Raw genomic sequence first — 25,047 nt, forward strand, 5'->3', positions numbered from 1 at the left:
GGAAAAAAGAGCTGACAGTAAAGGATATGAAGAGCCACGGCTTTCATTTCTACAGCAAACCAGCACTGTGGGTTTATATTAGAACAAGGACTGCTAGAACATTGCTCTTTCTACATTTTTTACAGCTTCAAATCAATCTTACGATTTCAGACAGCAAAGTTTAAATCCTGTCTAGCTAGTGCATTTCAAACACATCCACATCCCATAATGTTTAAGAATGAGGTCAGTCTGCAGTGGCTGCTCGAACCCATTCAGCCACATGAGCGATTATGAAAGCAAACCAGTTGAATGTGTTTTTGACTACCTCTGGAAAGAGGTCAAAAGGTCAAATGCTCAATAAGCTCAAACGTAGCATTGTCCACTTGTGGACGAACTGACAAAAACACATCTTAAAGGGATCGTTCACACAAAAATGAAAATTCTGTCTCATTTGAACAGAATTTTGTTTTAATTAGTTAGTTTCAAAATTTATTTTGAAAAAAAATGTTAAAAACCTGAAACCATTGACTTCCATAGTAATAGTTTTTTATGGAAGTCAATGGTTACAGGTTTCTAACATTCTTTAAAATATCTCCTTTTGTGTTCAACAGAAAGATGAAACTCATAAAAGGTATGAAACCACTTGAGGTTGATATATTAACATTTTTGGGTGAACAAGTTTTTTTTTTAAATCAATTCTCCTTTCGATGGGATAAGTTCACCCAAAAATGAAAGTCATTTTTTACTCAACCTTCCCTTGTCAAACACATTCGGGTTTCTTTTTTTGTTGAACACAAAATAAGTTAACTTGCAAAATGTTGAAAATCTGTAACTATTGACTTCCACAGTAGGAAAAACCAATACTGTGAAAGTCAATGGTTAGAGGTTTCTAACATTCTTCAAAATATCTTATTTTGTGTTCAACAGAAAGACGAAACTCATAAAAGTATGAAACCACTTGAGGTTGATATATTAACATTTCTGGGTAAACTTTTTTAATTTACTCCCTTTTCACACAAAAATGAAAATTCTGTCTCATTTTCTAGATCTAAAAAGTTAATGGTTACATGTTTTCAGCTTTTAAAAAATATATTCTCTTGTGTTTTCAGACACAAAGAGTCAGAAGGGTTTGGAAGCACTTGAGGGTGAGTAAATGGTGAGCACATTTAAATTTTTGTGTGAACTATCCCTTTAAATAGGGGCATGATTTCAGAATTCAAAATTCTGAGTGATTTCAGTTTGGAAAAGTCAAGGTTTTAAAACCACCAAAATATTCAGCTATGCCATTCCTAAGGTACGTGTAAGATTGTTTATTTAGGTTTTATTTGTTTGTTTTTTAGGACAACAGTATCTCCAGCAAAAAAGATATCCAAAGATGCTTTAAATTGTGAAGAAGTATGTTTTCGAAACTAATGAAGACAGCAGAATTCAATGATTCATTTGAGTTATTTAGCCTGACATGTTTACTGTTCCAAAATACTTAAAATGTCTCTCAAAATAAAATATTTTGTGTTCAAAGAGGAAAAAAAGTTTTATTTTTCACCCAGACACCTGAAAAGAACATATTTTAGAGCAGCAATCACAATACTGTGAAACCGTGATGTTTTTATCCAAGGTTATCATGCCGTCAGAATCTAGGCCCATGCCTAGTCACTGTACTGTAGAAACACCATCTCCAAGTGTTAGAACTGACATTTTTCTTGTTAGCATCTGCCAAAACAACAGGTTGTGTGAAGCACTTTAGTACATAATAGACACACTACCTAGTCTACAATTCAACAAGTGCATTCTGATGAGGGCGGTCAGAACAGGACAAATAGCCTATTACTTTCTATTTATTGTTTACCATTTTCAGTCAATGTCAGAGAAGCATAAAGAATTTTTTTAGGTCATGACCCTTTTAACATCCGACTGCATGAGCTGCTTTTGCAAAGTTTGCAAAAACCATTACAAAGTTTAGAGTGAGGAAAAAATAAAGCTTTTTTAGCCTTTATAACGAGTAGCAGTATGAAGTTCCTAAAGAATAAATGCTGTTCTTTTGAGATCTTTGAAAATGAAAACTCATGTTTCCCACAAAAAGATTAAGCATCAGGAACTGCTTTGAACATCCATAAAACTAAAAAACATTTTTAATAATTGAGCAGCAACAAGAACTGATACACTGAAAAATAATCCAAGCAGTACTTCATCCAATTAAAAATGTATCTGTCATTTGAGTTTATTATTATGTGTTTTATATTTCTAGTAATATATTTTAAGTTCAAAACATAGTTAAATATAAATGTTATTGATTAAGAGCTGTACGATTTTAAGTGCATGTCTGTTAAACAGAAGCTCAATATGCTTTGTACTTTCCTGGACTTAAAACAATATTGTTTAAGGCAAAAGATTTACTTCTCATTGGCATAAGTGATCAAATTTAGATGTGAAACCATTACCCTATTTTTTTTTTTATTGGATGAATGAACATTTTATGGGAATTGTTGTTTTGATTAAAGCCATATCTTCCTGTTTAGAACAAAAGGAGAATTTAAATTAATTGACTTTCTTCCAAAAGACAAATAAGTTTTGTAGCAGGTAGAGGTGTAACAGATTATGGTTGATCACAACCCACAGTTCGGAACGCACGTGAGCTACAGATTAATAACTTTTTTTGAACTTGTAGATTAATCCAACATTTATGACAAGAGCACAGAGAGATCACCTCCCGTGTCATTCAAATCGTGTATATGAAGCATTTTGGCTTCCCTGTAAAATATAATGATGATGATCTGTCACTGTTTGTGTAGATTACATTAATCAATTCAGTGTAAAGCTGCACAATTAAACATTAAAAGATCGGGATCTCAATTCCAACCTGCGCAACATGAATGATAGATGATAATGATTTGCATATGTTTAATAATCCTTCGAAGTGCTGCATTCAAGTCTGTGTTTGATTGAGAGAGATTCAGTTTTTACACTTTTTCAGTTAGTTAATAACAATTAAAGAACACAGAAGTACTGAGAGAACAGTTTATAGTACAGATATGAACACTGATGTTTATGGTAAAGATTAAAATCCCCATTTAATGGAACTTGACGCTGTTGAATGTTGTAGCAATTACATTGTGTAACCAATAGGTGGCGACAAACAACCATCAAAATTATGTCACTGAATAGGTTTTCAAAAATGATCCACCTATAATGAAACATGAAGTTTTATAAGTGAATTGTTGAATCAATAATTGAAAATAAATATGATGTTGTACAAGATGTTAGATTTCTATATTTAGCATTATCAGCAACAGTGGCAAAGGTCATTTTTCGTATTGAATATTTTCTTTTTCTTTAGCTGGTTCTTTCTTGATTTTTATTAAAATTACAGGTTCTAAGTTCTGTTTGTTAAAACCAATTGCTGATCCGAAAAATGGGAGTAGGGTCTGACTGCAGACTGGAAGACGGGGCGTAACATGAAAGGGCCTTACTTGTAGAAAGTTAGAGGCATAATTTGAAGTATTAAAGACAATTCAAAACTATGTGGTTGGCAAGATGGCGCTGTACATCAGTTGTTAACATCTACACCTACTCCACAACTAAACCTAACCATCACAGTTATTAACGTCTACACCTTCCCCTACCCTAAAGCAAATCATGATAGTTATTAATGTTCACACCTACCCCAACCCTAAACCCAATCATCACAGTTATTAACCTACAGCTGCGAGTTGCAGAGGCTTTCATACTTGACGCACTGACCATCGTACTGTTTTTTGCAACCACAGGGGGCGACACCGAGGTAGGCTAGCAGTCATGACAAAATGAAGGAAGAAGTCAGTGAGTGGAGTTGCATCAGTTGCTAAATGAATGAATAGATTAATATCATCAAATGAATTGGTGGTCATTAAATTTGGAGAAAACTCATGAAAACATTTGATGAAAACGGTCTCCGAAAAGTATTTCCGCCATCTTGCCAACAACATCTCGTTGTGACATCTCGCATGGTTCAATGGGATCTTGATAACCGCAAGTTACGCCTCTAACTTACTACAAGTTGTGCCCCCTTATCGTATGCCTCCATCTAGCAATCTGCAGACAGATACACTTAAAAAAATGGTCCGATCCGTGACTCAAAAACCGTAGTGTGATCCGAACCGTGATATTTGTGATCCCTTACACCACTAGTAGCAGGCTATATAAATTGTTCTCACGGAGATAGAAAATATTGTTTAAGAAAACTTACATATTTTTCATTGTGTCAAGTGATAAAATTTAGATGTGAACCATCACCCTAAATGTTTTTAACTGGACGAATGAAAGCTTTTTCCCAGTGCAAAAACCCACAAATAAGTATAATGGTAGAATTTCAAAAGGACTAGAGTAATAGCTGCTGAAAACCTGCTTTAGCATCCCAGAAATAACTTACAATTTAGAAGACATTATAATAGAAACACAGCTCTTTTAAACCTTAATAAGATCACAGCTTTCCTGCATATTTAGATCAAATCATAAGAGACTTCTTTCAAAACATCTTAATACTTCTTTAATAATTAATCATGTGACCGGTGGTGTATTTTAAGCAGACTTTAAAACACATCCACATCAAAATCAAACAAAGCAAAAGGAAATTCTCGATTTCTTCACCACAACAAAGCCACAAATCATAAGTGACGTTCTTCATGCAGCAAGTGTTAAATAATTAACAATCCACTAATAGAACAGTAAATCATTCTGATTAAAGCCTTGAGACCGGTATCATAAAGTGAATGACAGGAAAAAAACACAGCGTTCCTTATATAAGCATCACTAATGTATGCGCATTGATAAAGAGTGTACGGGATTGAGGGGAATATTAATTAGCTATCAGCGCTACGCCACCGAGGAAGGGGCTAAACTGGAGTGGTTGTAGGAGACAAATGAAAACAAACAGATGTCGGTTTCAATATATACATCGTAAGCCTTCTTTTCAAAAAAAGAACAAGGTCAGCACACACACAAACATTAAATCATTACAGCCCGCACTGAACAACAGCCTTGCCGAAATGAGTCAGAGGTCAAAGTGACACGCCAAGTCAAACAGCTAAAAAGCATCAGGTGATAAGAATATTGTCACAATAAATGTGTGTGTGCGATAAGAGCACCAGATTAACCCTCTCGCTGTCATAATAAAAGTGATCAGCAATAAAGCAGAGATCTATGCGAAAGGTCATCACCACTCCATGTGTACAAACAGGAACAGAGCAAAAGCAAATAAACACACTTCGCATTGAGGGTGATGTCACGTTTTTCCTGTTTTTACTCAGTAAGTTATGAGGAAATTCCTACTTTGAGGTAAAAAGAAAAGCTTTTGTGGGCTCCTCTGTATGAACACAAGATCTTTCTGCTGGAAAATATGCTGAAAGCTTCATACTGCTACAGAAACACCAGTTTTTTTTGTGGTGCACGCCCTCACGCCATGACCTCTTCAAGAGAAAGTTCTCAAATGACTCTAATGCGTGCTGAAAACTCACACTAATAAAAGCATTTCAAAACACTTCAGCACATAATGATGCATTTATCTAAATTGGGCTGTTCATTTATTCATCTATTCCAAATGTGTGAAACATTTGCACTGCCCGTTTGTGAAGATTTAGCTGGCGGTCGGCCATAAACATGGCACTACTTATGTGCATATTTTTGAAGGTAACCTGCAGATGGACGCTGTTGTTGTTGTTTTTCTTGGCTTTCGTGCGGATGACTGCTTGTCAATATTCAGATGTCTTCAAAAAGAGACTGAATTTAAACGATAGTCCAGATATTGAATTAGCCCTGTTTGGATGCTCTGTGTTAGCATGGTCACATAATCAGCAAATGTCTATTATGTTTGGTATGGTGGTGGCTAAAAGGGTGATCTTGACGGACTGGAAGTCCACTCTACCACCTACTTTCATAAATGGCTGACTAAAATGGTTGCTGCTCTTAAGCTTGAAAGAGTTCATTTTGCTAGGACAGATGCTTCTAAAAAGTTTGAAAAAAATCTGGGGCCTCTTCCTTGCTTATCTTTTTAAGAGTTGAAAGAAGAGCGCTTAGGATTCATGGACAATTTCACTCTTACTTTTCAATGTTTTGAGTTTGACGAAGTAAAACTTGATGTATATTATTTTCTCTATATGGTGTATGTTTGGATAGACTGGTGCTTGTTTTTCTTTTGATTCACTTAATTTTTTTGTATTTTTTTCTGTATTTTTCCATATCTGTATAAAACATTATAGATTGTACTAATGTTTTTGTTCTGTTATGTACTTTTAAAAAACTGTTATAAATAAAATAAATAAAAAATAATAATAAAAACAATGATGCAAAAACTTAAATGTATGTAAGCTGAACTTTGAGCCTGCAAGTACTCCAAAACAATCGTGTTAAACATGTCTGTGATTATGTAAGAAAAACAAGGTGGTATTTAATTCAGCAAAACTAATGATTACAGAAAAAATTTTTTACTTTATACAAGCTTACTCAAGCATTCACATATCGGTGCAAGAAAAAAAACGTCATTGAGTTTCATTAGTCTGCATTATGCCTAATTTCCTCAACAGCCTATGGAAAAAACTCTGTTAAATAATAAAGTAGACTTAGTGAAGTGAACTGTAGCCATGATTGATTAGACTTTCTATACAATATAGTCCTCATTAACTATTATTATGAGAAATGCTCTGCGTTACATTCAATAAACTACAAGTTAATTTAGAAAAAAAAAACTGAAGCTTGGACCATATTTGTGTGGCTACAAGATTTAAATTAAAATATCTCAAAATTCAGTCTGTGTTCTCCCTTGTTATTTTTCCCCGTCACCGTTTTGAATTTCTCACAATGATGACTTTATTTCTTAGACTTCTGATTGTATGTCACACAAGTCTCATGTTTAGATCTCACGACTCTAACTTCTTTCTTAGAAATGAGAGATGAAAATCTGCTATTGCGAGTTTATAAGTACAAACATGCATAGGGGATGCAAACTTGCAATTCTGATGGAAAACGGTTAAGAAAATAGTAAAGGTGTTAACTTAATATTGTGAGATAGAGCAAGATAAAAGAGTCAGCATTTACATCTTGTAATTGTGACGTTTCTCCTCAAAGTTTTTTTAAGAGGTTACCATAAAACTCTTACAAACTCAACTTTTTTTTCAGAAGTCTCAAATAAATATGTTCACTAGTGGTTTAGAATTCAAAAGTGACAGATACAAAGTTGCAAATCAAAACTGTGAGATTAAGGAGTCATAAGTAGGCCAGTCACAATATCTTTTTTTGGTTGTGCAATATATTGCACCAAAATGTATTGTGATAAATGATATTATTGTCACTTTAAGACCATTTTATGCCACTCATTATATAAAGCCAGAATGACAATATAATAACATCATAATGCAAGTAAACCGTTTCAAAAAACAAAAATTATGATTTAACAAGAAATTTACATAAAACTACATATAATAATAATAATAATAATAATAATTATTATTATTATTATATAACACATTACAGTAAATTCTATAGTGTTTTATCACACTGACACCTCCAATAGAGATGTGGAATCAGCTAAATTGTTGCTAACAATTTTCTTTTCAATGTATTGGCGATATATAAATATAGCATCACCAAAAGTTATTGAGGTCATGTCCACGTGTTGTACGATAAGTTGATATACTGAATAATGTGACAAGCCTTGTTGTATGTAGGGCCAGACAGAATCTGCTGACATTTTTTGCCATTCCTGAACAGAATTTTGTATTTAAAAAAATAAAATCTGCAGATTTATGTGGATTTTGGGAACATCTTATGAAATTAAAAAAATGCTTTTAACTTTCATTTAACGTTTACAATCCAAATACAATTAGATCTGCTTATTTGGTAAACAAAGCAAGTCTCTCATATAATATATCTGCTAAAAAGACAGAAAATATAACTTTACAAACTGTATTGTAAATAAATCATATGAGCATTTTCATATTAGTCAATAATATTTCTGAAATTAACTTAAAAACGGAACAATTATAAATGTACACACATTTACACAGGTAAATAGGCTCAGTGAGTACGTTTACAAGGACACCAAATATCAGATTGTAATACAATTAAGACAATACTTGAATTTAAAGTTGACCATGTAAACAGCAATTTTTGATTCATTTAATCTGATTAAGGTTGTAATCGAACTAAACAGAAATCAAATTAAGACGTGTGTGGTGTATGCCGATCTTAGTCACTTTATTGAAGTGCAGTACACACATGTGAAAACCTTAAACTATTATCGTCAAGTAGGATTTTGCGACAAGATAGTCTGTACACACTGAGTCAGTGAAAGACCAGACACCCGCATCATGCAATGCTGAGTTTTTTTTTTTCTTTTCATATGCCGTGTGGTATCAATTTTCATTAAAACAACACTCTTCCACAAGTCATTACTTCATACTCGCATCCAATACCTCAGTTTAGGCATACATTAAATGTTTCTGAATGAAAGTGAAAGTGCCAAAACTGCAGTTATTGTCAAAAAAATTAAAAACAGCCGAAATTAGATGCAACTCCAGAGGAAATGTGGATAGTGTGGTGACACAATGACGTCAATCGAACTATGTGTAGTAACATGTAAAACGGAATCATGAAAGGAACATTCAAAAAGCAACCCATATAAACACCTTAATCATATTATTGTCTCATTCAGATTAAGGCCAATAATTCGACTGATGTCCATGTAAATGTAGTCAATGATTGACTATATATTCAGATTCCATGTGTGCAAATTATGCAAAAAAACAGCAGGGTGTCTAAATTCTTACTTTTCCCCCAAAAATACTGAGTTTACCTTGCAACTAATGTTTATTCAGACTAAAATTATAATTGGGAGAAACAGAAATGTCAGAAGTGTGAGACATTAACTCATGATTCTGAGAAGAAAACCTGCTTTTAGGTAAAAAGTCACAATTACCTTTTAATTTTTTTACTCCGCTGCAAAAACAAGAATCCATTTGGCAGTTCCCAGGAAATTCATTTAATAACACGATTTACCAGAGAATCAAACACGAACACAACATTTTTGTCCTCATCTGAAAAAGCGCTTTGCAAGATAATTTTAGTCTTCGCTTTCACAAGTCTCCAAAATCATTAACCGTGTGTGCGCAGTGTGTGTTTTGTTGAAATTTTGGACTGTGCACATGCCACATCTCCACTCTTCATTTGCTTCGCTATATGGCTCTTGTTATCAACGCGCACATAGCATAAAGCAGATAAGAGACTTTCACAAAATGTTAAATGTGTCTTAATTGGGAGCTCTGGTTAATATTTCATCCAATGCCACACAGCATCTTAGGAAATCTGACAACACCTGGGATATTTTAGGGTCAGACATGTGAAGACGGCATGACTGACACTTTGACTCGGGCCTCACTATATGTACGATCCTGATGCCCTTTAAGGTTGTATCGAGTTAATGATTGAGAGAACCAAAGCATCACTAAGCACTAACAAGAATGTAGGCCAAGGTGTACGAGAAAGATTGTCCTTCTTCTTCAGGATGACCTGGTTGTGAGTGCAATGGCCTGTTTATCATATAAAAGAACATGAGGTACAGGCAGTATGACTAAACCAGAGAAGAATAACACGCACATCTGCTATCTGTGATCAAAAGTGATCCGTGATTTGACTATATTCCAAGTGCTGATCTCCTTTTAAAAAAAAACGAATAAAAATGGCAGTACTGTATTTTACATTTATATTTTGTACACTGAAAAAAGATTCATTGCAAATTTTTTTTAAAGGTGCAGTAAGTTTTTGACTCTTCTAAAGCATTAAAATACCATAATATGTTTGCAGATATTAAAGAAACATGCTTTATATTCAAACAATATTCTTGTTTATCTGAAAAACAATGCTGAAGTCAAATATTCTGCTTTGAAAATGTCTGTTATGAGCCAGAACATCTGTCTTTGCTTTGGTTCTTTTAACCCGCCTACTGCCACTTTAGCCAATTAAATTTCAGCACCTCAGGTTGCCTTGGTGGATCACTGAGCATTTCATTCCTTCGGTAAGTAAAGGTTCTCATAGTGTGCATCCATAACTAAAATAAGACCTCCAGTGGACAGTAACAGCCCCGAAATTAGACGCAGAGTTCCACGTTAAGGGTTTATTAATTAGCAAATAACATAAATATTACAAACGTAAACATTGGGTAAGCAGATTACATTGTAACCTTGTTTCCTAACAACAGCCGTTTGGCTGTTTGCACCAGATGAAACACGACAGAAATTTAAATACATTCAAAAGCACAGAATAGTGCACTTACTGCACTCCAACAAAATGCTGAGGTTTATAATTAAATTAATATATACTAAACCTCTTTAACATTATTAAATATACATGCTGAATCACTGATATGTTTTGGTTTACACTGAGTCAGTTCTAAAGTTCAATTTCAAACGGTTTATTTTATTTTCAATATCTGAGGTGAACTATCTGCTGCCGTTTTCAGTATATGGCAATAAATGTCATGTAAAACAGCATTAAAACTCACATTATTAGCATTTAGCACCGAATAAAGCACATGAGACGTACCTTAGATAATCATTGTCAGTTTTCTGTCGATCAGCGGCAAGAAACAGAAGCCGTTTCTAAACTATAAATTTCAGGTGATGATTAAAGCAAAAACTCCTTTTAAAATGGAAAATATTCCTTCTATTGCGTGTTGTTGTTTTTATTTAGAACAAGACTTAAATCATCCTCGCTCCGGTTGGTGTCGTCAATCTGGCAAGCCTTGCTTGCGTGTTTTGAAAAAGGCATGCAATACCTAGTTCAACCACTGGGTGTCAAACTTACATACCTCACCTTTACGGTAAGTGGTTGCAAACAATTATTATGGGCTGGAATTAAATAAACAAATTAGGTTGAACATAATTAACAAAATTTAATTTGTTTAAATGTACCCAATATAAGCTGTTTGCAACCTCTTACATTAAAAAAATGTAAATCCAATGAATTGAATTTTTTCAGTGCACATACACATGACGTACTTATCACAGGCATTACATAAAGCGGCTAATAATAACTGTCATCATTCTTCTGTTGAACACAAAAGAACATATTTCATACATGAAATGCTGGTTGCTGGCACCCATTTGTTTCTTACTATCGATGGGTGCAAGCAACCACTATATTCTTTAAAGTATACTTTACTTTTGTTTGTTCAACATAAAAAAAAGAAACTCAAAACGGTTCAAAACTGCATGAGGAAGATTAAATGAAGTTGTATTTTTAATTTTTTTTATGATCCATCCATTTATCCAATATATAAGATGTCAGTTTCATGCACATGAAGCACATGTTAAACACGCATACAAAAACCTAAGAGCAAAGTCACTGAGGAGAACCACAGATTAGCATATTCCATACCATGCTGCCAGTGGTGGTTATTGTGTAACATACATTGCTCATGCTAAAGTAACTGAATAACATGTAGCTATGGTGATATTTCTCCAACCATCATGTAACTATGGTTCCTTCGCAATAAATACTAACTGCACAACACTGTTCGACTTTGTAACCGTTGTGACATTTAGGCACATGTAGGTCGTAAATGCAAGTAAACAGAGGAAAGCGAGAATAGGCCTGTATGCCGGATGGGACAGAGATGCTGTCAGGGTTTCATAAACCTTCATTAGCTACGACAACAGACAGAAGCAGACTCACGCAGCAGGAATGCCAGGCCTGGCATAGAGACCATGTGGAAAACACAGGAACACATGCAACAGCACATACTAAAGCTTGCTAGAAATGTTCTCGCGCTTTGGCGAGGCCCTGCAAAACTGGCTTTGACGGCTATAATGCAAGAACGATCAGCAGCCCCATAAAAAACCATAAAAACAGACAGAGACTTTGAGACAAACTGTCTTACACACTTCCTCCACACACACACACAAGCCAAGGGAATGTGTGTGTGTGTAATGCGCAGAGCCAGTTGGGTCAGTTCGGGTCCAGAACACACAGAAACTGCTGTTGTCCTCAAACGATCCTGACTGGAAACACACCGCCAGATTATAACACTGCCACACACTCACAACACACAAAATTCCACAAGTACACCACACAAATACAAACTCAGAGTCGTGCCAAGCAACACTCAATAGGGAGATGGTAAAGTCATTTTTCGGACAGATCCTCTCTCAAATGTCCAGTTTCCAGCACGGTGTGGAAGGTATGTGAATGTGTAAGTAATTGTTTATTGAAGACGCTTTACCACATGGAAGCATTTGCATTAACGCTAATGCTAAACAAATTAAGGCTTTATGCTTTCAAATCAAGCTGGTTTAGATTTGAACAACTTCAGGGGAAACCCAAATTCAATCCGTGCATGTCAACATCACATATTTTAACCAAAATATTTTAACATAAACTGTTTAAAGGCATTTGTCAGCAAAAAAAATGTAAATTTGGTCATTTATACCAGAATAAAGAAAAAAGACCTTCAAGACGGCATAAGGGAAAGTAAAAAAGTCCCTCTGTTACGGGACTATATGAGGGTATAAGCAGGAATCCTAAAGGTAATTTCAATACCTTTTTAAAAGACCTTCCCAGAATATTTAAGACCTCATCACCACTTCCAGTTCTAATTCATATCAAACCTTTAACTTAACCCGGCCCAAACCAATTGTGTGGATCAAGGAAAATAAATATATTTATATCAAATGTATTTTTTGGAGTTAAACACTTTGGACAATGCTTGAACAAAATTTATTAAGACTTTAATACCTTTTAAGGGCCTTAAATTTCTCATAATTGATTTAGAAACTTTTAACATTTTTAAGACCCCGCAGAGACATAGACGTAAGCCTAATCATTTTTATATTGGTCATATTCTATCCCCATCATAGTAAAACAAAACAAAAAAAAAAAAAAATCTAAAAACAGTTGAAATAGAGCTGTGCCATTTGGGGAAAATATCTAATTGCACACAAATCCAATTCCTAGATTAAAAAAAACGATTCAAAAATACACAAACACAATTCGTGAATAAAAAAAAAAACGATAAAAAATAATACACATATCCAATTCGTAAAATCAAAAGATGATTCAAAAATACACAATTCCAATTTCTAGATTCAAAACACAAATCCAATAAATTTGGTGAAAATATTTTTGATATTTATTTGAGCATTCATGATTCGTTTGTTGCATTTATGGATTGTGTTTTGAATTTACAAATGGGCTATATGTACGGATCCCAAGAGCTTTCCATTACAAAATTGTTACGTTTAAGATCTGATTTCTTTAAAAATCTGCAATCTTCACTGCTTGTTAGATATACATATGAAGTGGGTCTCAGATCAAACAAGCACTGCATTAAATTCCATTTCCCCCCCGCCATGTCTTTAAAACTGACAGCACTAGTGGTTACAACTCTTTCATCTCGTTTTACACTTGAACAACTAAATAAATGCTTAAGTCTATTTAACTGATTATTTTTTAATTTCATTACAACATTGATGCTGTAAAAACCATGTGAACTTGAAAATAGTCACATTAGGCTTTCACAGGAAGTTTATCATTGGCTTTAAAACTTTAGCTGTGCATAGAGCCTACAGGATTTTGTAAATTGTTTGCGTGTGAATTGTTTGTATAAATGCAAGTATAAATTTTATTTTGTAATTGTATTATTTTTTAGACTGATCTGGCTCCATATTGCTCTCTCTCTCTCGTTAACATGCTTAAACACTTGTGCTACATTACTATATAAGAGCTTTTTTAGTCCCCGTGCATGAAATTTAAGGTTTGGGACTCTGTTTAAGTCTGTTATGAAATGAAAGCATCAGAGTTGACGTCATTCGTATGGTTTTTAATGATGTGCAACTCGCATTGACAGGTGAAAATCCGACCGAAAATCGAAATCCAAGTGATTTTGTCCTGCTTACACGTACATGGGCAATATCCGAACTGTTCTACATGGAAGAAAAAAAGATCAGAATTGAGTCATTTGAACCATGCAGTGTAAATGCAGCCGCTGATATAATTGGGGAGGCTCCGATGTGTGTTCTAGAACATCACGAGGTGCGAGATTCAATCTTTAAATGGCTCACATTACCAGATAATCTGCAGAGTATTGGAACCGATAGAAATCCTCGACAAGATTTCATCTCCGATTCTCGGGAGGTGAAAACCGGGCATAAAAAAGGTTAAAACTCATTTATTATCTAAATTATTTACATTTTTTGTTTAAAGTCCCCAAGAAATCAAAACTAAGCATGTGATTTTGTTCATTCAGACTGCTAGTTTTGTGGTGAACAATTCATCTGTGCATGTCATTAAGAAAAAATAATAGTTTGCCCTTCTAATCTTTAATTGAAATCTGAAAATGCACTTCCTGTTTGTTTTCAGTTAAATTGGCAGATTATGAATATCTTAAGAATTGGGCGTGGCTAACATATTTAATCACGCTGCTCAAACTGTCAGAATTAACAACAAACAGAAACGTTGAGGAGGAGGAGGTGTCTGTCAGGTTGTAATAACTCTCCCCAAACCCTTTTCTCAATCTTTCTGAATGCAATGTCGACTTTACTACATTCAATCAGCTCGCAGTAAACAACAAAACCAAACCACGCCCACTGTTTTCTCATATAAAATTGGGTTACTCTTGGAACTGCGTCACAATACACAAAAAATAACGAAAGCAGCTTCTGCAGTAATAAGTATTACTTATCAAAAAAGGGTTGTAAAATTATGACACAAATCAAATGTAGAATTTTAGACGACACAGACAAACCACAAAAGTGTGAAAACAGTAAAGAAAAATGGAGAAGTGAAGAAGAACATTAATTAACACAGGAAGTATGAGAATTCTAAAACTACTAGCATGGCCATAGCGGCCATTTATAGAGGACTGGACTGAATTTAATTTTCAGTCACATTATATTTTCATTCAAAGAATTGGAGATTTAAGAATTTAATTCTGAATGTCTGTTGACAGATATTATGAAGTGATTACTCTAAAAAAAAAAATAGGGTAAAAAATTTTTTTAGTATAATTAGACATGGGACGATAACCGAATTTAAGGTTTACCGCTGTTTGGAAAAGTCAAAGTTTTAAAACAGCAAAAATGTTCTGTTATACTGTTCCTAAGGTATGTGTATGCTTTTGTTTTTTGACTATTTAGTTTTTTTTAAGGCAACAGTATCTCCAGCAAAAGGACCCTACCAAATCAAAAGCTACTGGTCAGCCCACAATTCAGCAAACATCTTGCTTATACACCGAAAAAACAAAACAAAACAAAAAAACAAGTTGCTTATACACCAACATCCAGCATGCTATAGACCAGAACAGTGCAATGGCTTAATTTAGTTCAAGATCCAATATAAAGATATCCAACGACGCCTTCTCAAATTGTAAATAAATGTTTTTGATACTAAGGAAGATCAGAAATCAATGATTTATTTTAAATATTTGCCATGACAAGTTTAAAATTAAAAATACATATATTTCAAATGTTTCTTAAAATAAAATATTTTGTGTTCAAGGGGGAAACAAGCTGTTGTTTTACACCCAGACATTTAAAAATGACTTATTTCAGAGCAGTAAACACAATACCGTGAAATTGTGATATTTTTATCCAAGGTTATCATACCTTCAGAATCTTACACCAGCCCATGCCTAATTAGAAATATAGTCTATAAATGTGCAGGAGTTACCTGGAAGTGCATACCTCACTTTGTCCGACAAGTGAAACAGCAAAGTTTTTTCATCGATGGATTTGCTCCTCAGTGTTTGGACTTTCAGCAGTGAAATTTAAACCATGCTGAACTGAATTAAACTGAACTTTAACTCTAAAACATGGACTAACACAGTTTCAATTTACTAGAACTTCAATGTAAAGCTGCTTTGACACAATCTACAATGTAAAAGTGCTATAGAAATAAAGATGAATTGAATTCTTTCACCACAGTGAAAATGTTTGTTTTTTATTTTGAAGGATGAGTCTGAAGTAAAGTTATGTTTTTGCTATCAGAAAGTTATGTTTTTGTTTAGCAGAAAGTTGCTAGGTAACAGAGGCACACATATTCAAAGGCATGAGGAAAAGTAGCAGACACTGAAATGCATGAGGTCACTTTGACCGTTATGGCCATTCAAAGTAAAAACATTCAGAACTCAGTGGTGTTTTGTAATTAAAAAAACAATGTTAGAAAGAAACATACACACATTTAGAAAGTCAGGGTATATATGCAGTTATATGGATTTGATTTGAATTAAGTTATTCAATTACAAAATTGTCTTTGAAGTTCTAGCTTTAAGCCCTAACAGTGTCCGTGTCTGATTGGACAATAATACCATTACACTAGGTATAAACAATATTATATCGAAGTGCAATAAAATTCATGTTTGCCATTTAATGGACCTTCTAATTTTTGTGACTTCAGTCATTGCTGGGGTTCTCCTTTAAATCTGGAAGCAACAACTCATATCGAAATGTACATCGTTATCGTTCAATATGGAAAATAGTTATTGAGATTGCATTTTTATTACCTACATTATACTGTTTATTTGTCTAGTATGCTATTTGTAGTACTCTATGAAACATTTTTCTTTTCAAATTCCATTTTATTTATTTCTGCATCTACAATTTCCCCAAATGATTGTATAGCACCATTTAGAAAAAATATATATATGGTCACATTTTATTCCAAGGTTCAATTCTTGATATTAGCAATTTTTATACATTTGCGCCACACATTAGCTCCTTTTTAATATGTATTAGGGTATTTTAGGTATTGGGTAGGATTAGGTAAATCTAATAAGATAATGCAGAATATGTAGTTTATAAATACTAATAAGCATTATCTCAATAACATGCATGCTAATAAGCAACTAGTTAATAGTGAGAATTGGCCCCTAAAGTGTTACCAAATGTATTCATTTTGATTGAGGTGATTCTGTAGGGGAGTGAATCATGCATAAAAACGTAATAAAAAAAATTATTAGCGTTTGATAAATGCAATAAAGCAAAGATTAAAGTAGGGCTGGGCAATATAGCAAAAATGCAATCTCGATTAACTCTTATCCATATTGAACAATAACGATATAGATATTTCGATATCAGTTGTTAATGTTTCCACATTTAGAGTACCTCAGCAATGACTGAAACCACAAAAATGAGAGAGTTCATTAAAAGCATAACCTATTTACGGTGGCAGATCATTTTTGGCGGCCGAAAATCCGGTGCGTCTTTGATAAACACACTTCTAGATTCGTATTGTTGTACATTTCTGCTGTGTGATTGGCTTTTAGATCAATATAAAAGTACAAAAAGCTTATCATTGTTGTTGACATAAATTTTATTGTGATTTGATATCATATCGTTTATCAGCCCACCCCTGAATAGAAGTTAAATAAACAGTGGGAGCTTTATGGTTGTGTGTAAGTAAATGTAGAAGTCCCACTGCAAAGTTTTTATGGTGTAAATAATTCAATACAATGCGTACATTTTTTGCACTTCAATACTTTAATCTCTCTCAGGCCTTAAAAACATGCAAACGATAAAACTTCACTCCATCGTGGTTAAATTCTGCATCAACATTTAAGAATCCCAACTCAATATTGCATATCTATCCGATGTGACTATTGCAGATGCACACATTAGGAATGCAACGATTAACCGATTTGCGCTTTAATTCGTCACGGAAGAAATTGGCTGCAACTAAAAGTTATGCTAACTGCGTGCTAGTTTAAAGTTCCTAGCTTGTACACAATATGCACACACACTGGATTAAAGGCTGATTTTAACTACAGTTATTACTAAAAAGGGCTGTTCACATATCCAGTCTTTTGAACGCGCAAGTTTATTATTTCCAATGGAGGTGCGCGGCTCGTGCGTGTATATTGGTTAAAACTAGTTTAAAGGGAAATACTTTATATGTAGTCTAGATTTACGTTAAACAAATGCTATTTTTTATTTGTACTTATTTTTATTTATTTATTTATTTATTCATTCATTGTTTTGTCATTTATTTTCAGAGTAGAATGAAATTTTCTTGTGTCTAAATGCCAAAAACGTTTTTCACAAATTTTTAAGTCCGAAGAGAAATGGTCTATTCTTCATTTTCCCATTATTTTGTGCTGTATTAATTGGTTACCAAGCAGAAATAAATAAGACTTTAAAATATAAGGCATTTTCGTGTGATTTAGTGGTGGTTTTAAATCAATGAACGCATAATAATCGTGATAACCGTGATTATTCCTCAGACTATAATCGTACTAAGCTTGGGCGGTATCCAAATTTTGATACCGTCAAACCTACTCTCTATTTTACCTCGGTATACGGTAAAAATCCTGAAGTAAAGCTCAGACAGCGTCACCAAATTGTTGGCTTGTGCCTAAATCATTCAGAAACTGAATACCATATATGCGACCTTAGGGTCAAGGTATTTTCATCTTTCGCAGTCACCTTTCTGTTGTACAGCTTGCAAATTGCCTCATCTCTATTTACCGCCAAATTGCTTCCTCCATATTTACCGCCTCTCCCTTCTTGTTCGGTAGAAACTGGAAATACTGCCGAACTGCAGAAGTGTGTTCTTTTTCGAGACCAAGTGCGCAACTCGCCATCTTTCCCCACCTCTCTCCTTCTTCTCTATGCTGCCCCTTTATGACATCCATGCATACACATATTTAGGCATTAAATAAATTTAATTAAATTTTAATCCTCGTCTTCTACATAAGTACACTGTTTTTTATCATGGTATAATGAGATTGAAACTGATAGCGTTGCTATTTTCAGATCCCGCAGTATACCGTATTTCCATATTACCGCCCAAGCCTAAATCGTACAACTAAAATCTGTAACCGTTGCATCACTAGCACACATTACGATATCGATGCTGAAACGATATATTGTGCAGCCCTAACAACAACAACAAATGCTTTTCTCGAATAAAACTGTAAAATACAGATGAAAAGACTCGCAGAGCATCTCTAGAAAAGTTCACGAGTCCACATCCTCGTATAACAACACAGCAGACAACACCATGAGCATCACACATGCATTTCATTCACAGTCACTAGTTCATAGGCGTATAGTGTCACTTCTGATTTAGCATCCAAAATTTGCCTGTTTACATCACATTTATGCGTTGTACAGCTAATTCCAATTTTATGACTCAAAGATGAATCCACATTTTCCTGATATCATGAGGCCCTAAATTAGGCTCACTGTACATTATTATCCCTTACACACTCGCCGATCACACAGAAAGCAACGCGAAAGAAATCAGTGAAATCCTACAATTTCTCTGTTATTTCAGTCTATTTGATTCTAAGTCTGTGTAGGTTTAGCGAAGCCATATATAGCAATGTCAAGCCCTGAGCAAATAGTACCAATCCACAGAAGCTGAGGATATGCTGCGCAAAGACATACATTAATCATTCATCACTCCATCATGCTGAAAAACCTCCTCACACTGAACATCAATTATTCCTGACCTGTTAAATTCATCATAAGCAAACAAATATGACTTAAAAAAGATGCAAAGACAAAGAGAGCCCTGTAAAACATTAGCCGCCGCAGCACACAAACAAACATTAGGCCAACAGTCTTCAAGTTACATTACAAAATGGCCCGAGTTCAAAATTAGGCTGTTTACTAATGAGAAATCTTTCTCAGCTGTGAATAGTCTCTTTACATATTCGTCTTTGGTTACCCTTGCCGTAACGCGACCACTCGCTCGGTCCATGCAAAACACGGGGCAAGAACACACATGACCAGAAAAAAAAAGTGTAAGTGACTCCTCCTTCCTCTTTCCTCCCTTTTTTCCCTCCTTCCGTACAGGGGGTCTTTCTACCCTGTGTCCAATCCCAGTGGTCTGCATGCACACACACGCATACACACACACAGAGAGCCAACTTCCCCTTCAATGGGCCTCTCTACAGGGCTACAGTCAAGGCCTCACAGCTTCTGCCTAGAGTTACAGAAACTACACACAGGCGCACACATTCCAGCCTCTGAAATGAGCACCGCCACAATAACAACCTAAACATCACAATCCGGCTCCTTTAAACAAAAGGAACATATCATCAGAGCGATGTGTGCGAAGCAGGTCCTGCATGGCGCTGGCACTCAAACCAACACGACTATGAAGATAATACGCAGGTGCATTGGAATTCTGGAGCATACGGAAACATGTAAACATCCCGTATAGGGCAGTATAGATTGTGCTACTGCGGTACATTCTGGAGCGCAGCAGCAAACAAATGCACACTTCTTTAGTCATTTAAAGGCATAAACTACAGAGAGAATTTCTTGTTCTTTTTTAAATGAGGTATGTGTTCATAGTAGGATAAGATTCTGACGGTGTGATATAACCTTGGATAAAAACATCCCGGGTTTATGATATTGTGATTACGGCTCTAAAATATATTCTTCTTAAATGTCTGGGTAAAAAACAAGAACTTTTTTCCGCTTTGAACACAATGGCTGTGTCCAAAATTGCATACTTCCATTCTACGCCATATAGTAAAAACAGTATGCGAGCCGAGTAGTATGTCCGAATTCATAGACATCGAAAAACTGTATGCGAGAAGTACCCGTATGACCTACTACTTCCGGCGAGATTCTAAAGTGTGCATCGGATGGACACTACGCTCTCCCATGATGCACCACGAGAGAATTCATGAACGAGAGTGAAGCGGGTGTGTCATGTGATCATGATAAATTACCAGATGTAGTACGTCCGAGCTTCATTCATACTACTCACATTCATACTGTATAGAACGTACTTTTTGATTGGTCAAGTAGTAAATTCAAGTGCAGTACTTACTAGGGTTGTCACGATACCATTAATTAACGTTACGAAAAAAGTATTATTTGCACGTCACTTCACCTAAAATGTATTAGCTCTTTTTGTTTATTTTGTAGATAACTGGTCAACAAAAAAATACATTAAAATAAAGATACAAATTATACCAAACAAAATTTGTTACAAAAATAGCATTTTCCAACAAAATTAGGCTATATGAAGAGGTCAAAAAGGTTTCCTGTTGCAATTTTGGGTTTTTCATCTATTGTTTTTTTTTTTCCAGTCTTATCGGGAAACAATCCAAAGTAATTCAAAATTTCACATTGTGAGTTGCTCTTTTTAAGAGATTGTTGCGGTTGTTGTAGCTACTAAATCATATTGACAGGAACAGAAATGAACTGATTCAGATTCAAACTGAAGCATCCGAAAACGTGCAATAGGCTAACATAAAAGGGGCAAATTCTACAGTTTTGCAACCTTAAAGGGCTCCATAGACAATTAAAATAAAATGGTCTATTGTTGCACAGACGTGTGAGCATTTTAGTGATTTTTTTTTCCACATCCAATATTATGCATTTTAAATATGCCGTTAATGACGATACTACTGTTTACAAAAAACCGTGGCATAGTATCGTGAATAGTACCGGTAAACAGTGCAACCCTGGTACCTGCTGAGTAGTAGGCGATTTCTGACGCAGCCAATATATTTTATTTTGAGAAATTTAAAATATTTGAGCAGTAAACATGTCAGGCTGAATAATTCAAATGAATTTTTGACATCTCTTGACAACTCTTCATTAGTTTCAAAAATACAGATTTCTTCACAATTTAAAACAATATCTTTGGATATTTTTTCCACTGTTGTCCTAAAAAACAAAACAAAAACAAAAATATGAAAAAATCTTACACACCTTAGGAACGGTGTAACAGAAATCTCTTGACTTTTCCATTGAAAACGGTTATCTACCCATGTCTTGTTAAAACAAGCTTTTAAAAATGATTTTATAAAAAGTCTCTCACCTTTGACTGTATAAAACATACAGAAAACACTGAAATGATGTGAAATGTCATTACAGTTATTTAAAATCACTGTTTTGTATTATCTCATTTATTTCTGTACAGTCAAGGCTGATTTTTCAGCAGCCACTCCTCAAGTCTTTTGTCACATGATCCTTCAGAAATCTTTTTTTTCTTATCAATAATCAAGAGTTAGACTGCTTTAATTTATGTATTGGAAAAAAGAATCAAGATATACCGTGGTTTGGGAAAGTCAAGGTTTTAAAACCACCCAAATTTTCTACTATATGGTTCCTATGGTATATGTAGGATTTTTTATTTATGCTTGATTTTAGGATAACATTATCTCCAGCAGAACAGATATCCGATGATGGCATTTTAAATTGTAAAGAAATCTTCTGTCTTCATTAGTTTCAAAAACACAAAAATCAATGATTCATTTTAATTATTTAGCCTGACATGTTTACTGCTCCAAAACATGATAAATGATTTTCAAAATAAAATATATTGTGTTCAATGGTGAAAAATAGTTGTTTTTTTATCCAGACAATTAAAAAGAGTAAATTTTAGAGCAGAAATCACAATTCCGTGAAACCGTGATTATCAAAGGTTCTCATGCCGTCAGAATCTTATTCAGCCCCATGCCTACATCTAACCACTGAACAGTAATATAGATATGAAAGACATACAGTAGTGCTGAATAACAGGGAAAGAGTATTTTGAAACCCATCCAAGGTATCACATCTAATCTTGTTACATGGTTGATCATCTCTTTCTATTTTAACTCAAATTAGACCATTGCAGCTCTGAATTTGCACAATGGAGAATCGTTGGAAAAGAGAGAACAACAGCCACTGCGTCACAGCCACACAAACACATTATCTGATACAATGCAGAGCAAATCTATTAGCCAATCCTACATGGGAAAAGGGTAACCATTACATTGATTTTGAAGGTTTACCACTTGACTCCACCCCAAACAAACTTAAGAAAACAGAATAAACATCTCCAGGAGTTTACTTTTGTTCCTGCTAGTCGGACATGCCCTAACTAGTTGTCCATTTGGAGTGCTGAAAAAGTCCTAGGCCAGTTCAACAGACATGTTAAACAAACTCTGCACACTACAACAGATTCTCAACATACCAACAGCACAATGTGCTTTCATGTCAGAGTCACACGCTCTCCCTCTCTCCTATACGATCCATAAGGGCATTTTGTCAAACAACACAGCTGAGGTTAATATGACTGATATTACACGAGTATCGCCAGTGTTTCAATGCTTCTACGTTTTAATATCAACATCAGGGTTTATAAAACATGCAGAGCACTATCAAAATAGTTTTCTGCCCGTAATGCATTGTTATGATGACAGAAAAACAATTACAAGAACAAATGTTTAAAGTGAAACTGTAATATTCCTTTACAAATGAAACATTACAACGATGACACAGAAATATGCGAAAATATGTAAATTAAAAAATAATTACATTGTTATTATTCCAATACATTTTAACAAATTAATTATAAAGCTTTAAGTAATGCTAAATTGTTTGCTAATATTTCACAACAAAGTGACACCGCAGACAGCTATACAAAATGCATCGTATCTTAAGCAGTAAAACGTATTCTTGTTGTGCGATTAATTATTCGTTTAGCAAATCTTTTACTTCACATAAAAGAAAAACAGTTAGAGAAGGAAAACTAATCTCCAAAAAAGTAAGTTTGAAGAGCTGCTAAACGCCACAGAAGCGACATTTTCGCTGTGTCTGGATGATGTCGCAGTTGGAAATTACCGCAACAGATGAGCTGATAGATCCACAGCTCTACTATCGCACTCATTAACATTACACGCTTTTATATCGCTTTGAATACAATTGACGCTTCATTAGCACGGATTTGCTGCTTTAAGTCATTCTTCGGAACTAGCTACACTCGGAGGCATGTGCAAAGTTTTCCATGTTGTATAACTCGCCAAGGTCGGTGTTTAAATCGCATTCAATCAGTGCACCAAACACACAACGAATACATTTTAGAGTTAATTTAGCTCACAAACTACACACATTAACACTCTCTCTCTCTCGCTCCCTCTGGATCTCATGTGCCAGGATGAAAAAAACAGTCACTTGAGTAGGTTACCTAACATTAGCAGACTAGCAGCTTTTGTTTTGAATTGCATTAGTGAGCGCACAAGGTTCACTTTGATAATAGTGTGTGTTAGAGTAAACTGCTCGCTTCGTACCTGCGTGCAACTTTTCCGATCAAGCGTGATGTGACTTTTGCTGCTTCTCTCCAATCCGTAACTTGTAAATCTTGTTTTTTTTCTTTCTTATTCTTCACGCCGAGAACTTGGCGCCAGCTCACATGCTAGCACGCCGAGAAAACACGCCCACCGCCTCGGCAGCGCAGCCCGCAGAGGGTCGCCTCGCTCCGCGTCCAGCCGCACCGCAGCCCCGTACTCGCGATCGAGCCTCTGGAGGAGCTAGTCGACGAGATGCTAACGAATTATGCTGGCTATCGCAGCTTTGTAATCCATCCCGCGCGGATTTTTTTTTCTCTCCGTGGGTTAACTAACGTAACGTACACACAAACAATGCACACGGTCGAATCTGAACGCGCTTCCTCCGCGGCCAGTGGGCGACTCGCAGTTTCCGGGCACAAAACAAACTTTGAACCCACGCTGCTTAGGGCTGTAAAAATGTTGTACTTGACCCTAAATAGATGGGACTCCGAGTAATTACGCCCCGCCCCGACTCTACCCTGTACGGCGGATTTTCCTCCAATAACGGATCAAAGATTGTGCTGTGAGCGAGCGTCCGCTGTTTTGGTTGGTGTGACATCCTCTGCCACGCGCGCACTGTTTGGACAGGTCGGTTGTTCGTAAAGCGCGTGGGGACAACTCCCACATTCCTGAAGCAAAACACACTCACTCACACACACTCGCGCACTCACGAGCTCCACTGCATTCACGGGCAGAGGCTGCGCGCGCACACACAAACACACTCGCACAATCACGCGCGCGAGGGGTGTGTCGTGACGTCAGAAGCAGCAGCGAGGTAAACAGTTTGTCCGCATGAGGTCGAGCATCATTCTTGAGTAGAAATGTGTCATGCGCTGAAATCTGCATTGCACTGCACTGAGGAAACAGTGGAGGGATTGAAAAGCATTCACTCATTGTGGTGTCGCAAACCTGACATTCCTTTTGCAATGTGAAAGAAGGGCTTGTTTTTGTGTTTTACTGTTCACTCTAAAATGGACATTTGCTGTTGATTT

General features: G+C 35.4%; 1 protein-coding gene across 1 annotated transcript in view; it reads right to left on the reverse strand.

Moving 5' to 3' along the window:
• Window positions 1-24,702, reverse strand: part of vdrb (vitamin D receptor b) — a 48,414-nt gene extending 23,712 nt beyond the window's left edge. The window contains exon 1 of the mRNA XM_056460180.1: window positions 24,017-24,702. The gene's annotated coding sequence lies outside the window, so the exon portion shown is untranslated. The remainder of the gene's footprint in view (window positions 1-24,016) is intronic.
• Between the last annotated feature and the right edge of the window lie 345 nt (window positions 24,703-25,047).

Source organism: Danio aesculapii, chromosome 6, assembly GCF_903798145.1.
Source record: "Danio aesculapii chromosome 6, fDanAes4.1, whole genome shotgun sequence".
Classification (NCBI taxonomy): domain Eukaryota; kingdom Metazoa; phylum Chordata; class Actinopteri; order Cypriniformes; family Danionidae; genus Danio; species Danio aesculapii.